Source organism: Zosterops lateralis, assembly GCF_965231275.1.
Source record: "Zosterops lateralis genome assembly, chromosome: 36".
NCBI classification, from domain to species: domain Eukaryota; kingdom Metazoa; phylum Chordata; class Aves; order Passeriformes; family Zosteropidae; genus Zosterops; species Zosterops lateralis.
The window spans coordinates 1,238,724-1,244,441 of NC_139796.1; positions in this window are offsets into that span (position 1 = coordinate 1,238,724).

Sequence of the window (5,718 nt, forward strand, 5' to 3'; positions counted from 1 at the left end):
CGCCCCCTCAGCACGTGACCGGGCGAAGCCACGCCCATCCCACACCTGAGGCCACGCCCACACCTGGAAGGGGCGGGGCTTGGGGGGGCAGGTGGATTATTTAAGCCACGCCCATTTTCTGCTTTGAGACCACGCCCCTCCCCAGTTAAGCCACGCCCACTCTGGTTAGGGATTACGTCATTGTAAAGCCACGCTCGCTATGGGGAAATGGATTACGTCATCATAAAGCCACGCCCATTCCATGCAATGGATTACGTCACTGTGAAGCCACGCCCATTCTGGGAAAATGGATTGCGTCATTGTGAAGCCACGCCCCCAAAAGGCGCCGGTTCTTCCCGACCCCAAAAATTGGGGAAAGAACCAAAAAATGACCCCGAAAATTGGGGAAAACTCCCAAAAAAATGACCCCAAAAATTGGGGAAATCCTCCTAAAAAATGACCCCAAAAATTGGGGAAATTCCCCTAAAAATGACCCCAAAAATTGGGGAAATTCCCCTAAAAATGACCCCAAAAATTGGGGAATTTCCTTAAAAAATGATCCCAAAAATTGGGGAAATTCCCCTAAAAATGACCCAAAAAATTGGGGAATTTCCTTAAAAAATGACCCCAAAAATTGGGGAAATTCTCCTAAAAATGACCCCAAAAATTGGGGAAATCCTCCTAAAAATGACCCCAAAAATTGGGGAAATCCTCCTAAAAATGGCCCCAAAAATTGGGGAATTTCCTTAAAAAATGATCCCAAAAATTGGGGAAATTCTCCTAAAAATGACCCAAAAAATTGGGGAATTTCCTTAAAAAATGGCCCCAAAAATTGGGGAAAGAACCAAAAAAATGACCCCGAAAATTGGGGAAATCCTCTTAAAAATGACCCCAAAAATTGGGAAAATCCCCTAAAAAATGACACCGAAAATTGGGGAAAATCTCCCTAAAAATGACCCAAAAAATTGGGGAAAACTCCCTAAAAAATGACCCCGAAAATTGGGGAATCCCCTAAAAAATGACCCCAAAAATTGGGGAATCTCCCTAAAAATGGGAAACGCCAAAAAATGGGACCCAAAAAAGGAAACCTCAAAAAAAAATGGGACCCCAAAAAACCAACCCCAAAAAGGGAAACTCAAAAAAAAAAAGAGGAAACTCCAAAAAAATGGGACTCAAAAAGGGAAACTCCCCCAAAAAAGGAGAAACTCAAAAAAAATGGGAAAATCCAAAAAATGGGAACTCAAAAAACCGACCCCAAAAAGAGAAACCCCAAAAAATTGACCCAAAAAAGGGGATCCTAAAATAGGAAATGCCCCAAAAAAATGAGAAACCCATTTTTTGAGGGTTTCCCTTTTTGGGGTGGGTTTTTTGGGTTCCCATTTTTTGGGGTTTTCCCCCATTTTTAGGATCTCAATTTTGGGTTAATTCTTGGGATTTCTCCATTTCTAGGATCCCATTTTTTGGGGGGTTTTCCCATCTTTGGGATCCCATTTTTTGGTTGTTTTTTTTTTTTTTTTTTTTCCCCCATTTTTGGGGTTTCCTATTTTTAGGATCCCCATTTTTGGGGTCTCATTTTTGGGTTTTCCTGATTTTTAGGATCTCACTTTTGGGATTTTTCCCATTTTTAGGATCCTCATTTTTGTGGGCCCTTTTGGGTCTGTTTTTAGGATTTTCTCGTTTTTAGGGATTTTTTCCTTTTCAGAATCTCATTTTCTTTCTTTCCCCCATTTTTGGAGGGTTTTTTTCCCCCATTTTTTTTTTTTTTTTTGCATTTTCCCATTTTTAGGATCCCATTTTTGGGGATTTTCCCATTTTGGGGGTTTTTCCCCCATTTTTTTGCACTTTCCCATTTTTAGGGTTTTTCCCATTTCAAGATCCCATTTTGGGTGTTTTTTCCCCAATTTTTGGTGGTTTTTTTCCCATTTTTTGGTGTTTTTTTTTTTTCCCATTTTTTTGGGGGGATTTTCGCATTTTTAGGGATTTTCCCATTTCAAGATCCCATTTTGGGTGTTTTTTCCCCCATTTTTTTGGTGGTTTTTTCCCATTTTTGGGGGGATTTTCCCATTTTTAGGGATTTTCCCGTTTCAGGATCCCATTTTTGATTTTTTTTTACCCTTTTTTTTTTTCATTTTCTTATTTTTAGGATCCCATTTTTAGGGATTTTTCCCATTTTTAGGGATTTTTCCCATTTTGGGGGATTTTTCCCATTTTCAGGATCCCCATTTTTGGGGTCCATTTTTGGGGTCCATTTTTGGGGTTTCCCATTTTTAGGATCCTCATTTTGGGGGCTTTTTTACCTCATTTTTTCGCATTTTCCCATTTTTAGAATCCCCAATTTTGGTGGGTTTTTTTTGTTTGTTTGTTTGTTTTTGGGGTTTTTTTTTTTTTTTTTTTTTTTTTTTCCCCATTTTTGGGATTTTCCCTATTTTTGGGATTTTTCCATTTTCAGGTTCCCCATTTTTGGGGATTTTCCCATTTCTAGACTTTTCCCATTTTTAGGATCCCCATTTTTGGGTCCATTTTTGGGGTTTTTCCAATTTTTGGGATTTTTTCCCATTTTCAGGATCCTCGTTTTTGGGGTTTCCCCCATTTTTAGGATCCCCATTTGTTAGTTCATTTTTTGAGTTTTTCCCATTTTTAAGATCCCATTTTTGGGGTCCCTTTTTGGGTTTTTTCCCCATTTTTCTGTTTTTTCCCATTTTTCCAATTTTCCCATTTCAGGATCCCAATTTTTAATTTTTTTTTTTTTTAACTTTTTTTTTCCCCTTTTTTTTTTTTTCCCCAAATTTTTTTTTTACATTTTCCCATTTTTAGGATTTTCCCATTTTTAGGATCCCCATTTTGGGTTATTTTCCCCCCATTTTTTTACATTTTCCCATTTTCAGGATCCCATTTTTGGGCATTTTCCCATTTTGGGGATTTTTCCATTTTTAGGATCCCCATTTTTGTTTGTTTGTTTGTTTGTTTGTTTTTCCCCATTTGGGTTTTTTTTTCCCATTTTCGGGTTTTTTCCCATTTTTAAATTTTTCCCCCATTTTTTTTTTACATTTCCCCCATTTTTGAGGTTTTTTTTCCCATTTTAGGTTTTTTTTTTCCCATTTTCGGGTTTTTTCCCATTTTTAAATTTTTCCCATTTTTTTTACATTTCCCTCATTTTTGGTTTTTTTTTCCCCATTTTTTTTCCCCATTTTTGGGGTTTTTTTTCCCATTTTTATTTTTTTCCCATTTTTAAATTTTTCCCCATTTTTTTTTACATTTCCCCCATTTTTTTTTTTCTTTTCCCATTTTTGGTTTTTTTCCCCATTTTTTAAAATATTTCCCCATTTTTCCCCCATTTTTCCCCCTCCCACCCCCAAATTTCTCTATTTTTTTCCCTCCCCTCCCCCCCAGTGCCGCAGTGGGGGGAGGGGCGGAGCCTTTTCAGCCAATCAGCGCCCGCCCGCCCCTCCCCCCCCTCCCCCCCCGCGCTATCGCGATTCTATCGCGACATCGACCCCTCCCCCCGCCCCCCGCAGCGCCCGAGGAGCCCCCGGTGGGTCCGGGGGGGCCCAAATTAATTCGGGGGGGCCGGGGGGGAGGGGAGGGGGATTTTTTGGGGGGGGAGGGGGGGATTTCGGGGGATTTTGGGGGATTTTGGGGGGTCCTGGGGGGGGTTTGGGGGGATTTTTGGGGGGTTCTGGGTGATTTTTGGGGTTTGGGGGGAATATGGGGGAATTTTTGGGGGGATTTGGGGGGGCATTTGGGGGATCCTGGGGGATTTGGGGGGTTTTGGGGGGGGTTTGGGGGGATTTGGGGGGATTTTTGGGGATCCTGGGGGGGATTTGGGGAGATTTTTGGGGGGTTGGGGCCATTTTTGGGGGGCTCTGGGGGGTTTGGGGGGGGGTTGGGGGGATTTCTGGGGCGTCTGGGGGGGTTTGAGGGGGATTTTGGTGGGTCTTGGGGGCTTCCGGGTGATTTTTGGGGTTTGGGGGGAATTTGGAGGGACTTTTGGGGGGCTTTGGGGGGATTTTGGGGGTCCTGGGGGGGTTTGGGGGGGTTTGGGGGGATTTTTGTGGGATCCCGGGGGGGATTTGGGGGGATTTGGGGGTTTTGGGGGGATTTGGGGGGTCCTGGGGGGGATTTTGGGGGGGATTTTAGGGGATCTGGGGGAATTTCTGGTCCTTTTTTGGGGGGTTCGGGGTGATTTTGGGGGTTTGGGGGGATTTTTGGGAGGGTCCTGAGGGGGTTTGGGGGGTCCTGGGGGGCTTTTAGGGGGTCCTGGGGGGGCTTTTGGGGGGTCTGGGGGGATTTTGGGGGGATCTTGGGGGGGTTTGAGGGGTCCCAGGGATTTTTGGGGGGGGATTTTGGGGGGTTTGAAGCCCCTTTTTGGGGGGTCCTGGGGAATTTGGGGGAATTTTTGGGGGGATTTGGGGGATTTGGAGCCCCTTTTTGAGGGTTCCCGAGGGGGTTTTAGGGGGTCCTGGGGGGGCTTGGGGGAATTTTGACGGGAGTTTGGAGGGCCCTGGGGGGTTTTGGGGGGGTTTTGGGGGGTCTGGGGGATTTTTGGAGGGTCCAGGGCGGGGGTTGGGGGGGGTCCCAAGGATTTTGGGGGGATTTTGGGGGGATTTTGGGGAGATTGGAGCCCCTTTTGGGGGGTATTTTGGGGGGGAATTTGGGGGGTCCTGGGAGGGGTTGGAGCCCCTTTTTGGGGGGTCTCAGGGGATCTGGGGGGGTTTGGGAGGATCCAGGGGGATTTGGGGCCCCTTTTTGGGGGGTCCAGGGGGGGTTTGGGCCATTTTTGGGGGGTCTCGAGGAGTTTTGGGGGGGATTTTGGGGGGTCTGTGGGGGATTTCTGTCCCTTTTTTGGGGGGTTCCGGGTGATTTTGGGGGGTCCTGGGGGGATTTGGGGGGATCCCAGGGATTTTTGGGGGGATTTGGAAGGGTTTGGAGCCCCTTTTTGAAGGATCTGGGGGATTTTGGGGGGTCCAGGGGGGTTTCTGGCCCCTTTTTTGGGGGTTTCTGGGTGATTTTGGGGGGTCCAGGGGGGTTTCTGGCCCCTTTTTTGGGGGTTTCTGGGTGATTTTGGAGGTTTGGGGGGATTTTGTGGGGGGTCCTGGAGGGGTTTTGGGCCATTTTTGAAGGATCTGGGGGATTTTTGGGGGGTCCAGGGCAGTTTGGGGCCCTTTTTGGGGGGTCTCGAGTGATTTGGGGGGGTCCCAGGAGTTTTTGGGGAGGATTTTGGGGGAGTCCTGGGGGGTTTGGGGCCTTTTTTGGGGGGTCTCAGGGGGTTTTGGGGGGGTCCAGGGATTTTTTTGGGGGGTCCCAGCAATTTTTGGGGGGGGTCCCAAGTGAGTGGGGACGATTTTCGGGGGGAATTTTGGGGGGATTTGGGGGTCTCACCTCTCCCAGAGGAGATTTTTTTTTTTTGAGGGGGGTCTCTCCTTTTTTTTGGGGGTCCCAGGGGATTTTGGGGAGGTTCTGGGGGGGTCCCAGGGATTTTTCGGGGGTCCCAGGGGGCTTTGGACCCTTTTTGGGGAGATTTTGGGGGGATTTTGGGGGGATTTTGGGGGTCCCACCACTCTGGGGCTTAAATCGAGGAGGGGTCCCCCCATTTTGGGGGTGAATTTTGGGTGGGCGTGGCCATTTTGGGGGGGTGGGCGTGGCTCTGACCCCCCTTTTTGCCCCCCCAGGTGTTCCCTGAGCCCCCCCGGGGGGTTTTGGGGGGATTTTGGGGGGATTTTGGGGGGGATTTTGGGGGTC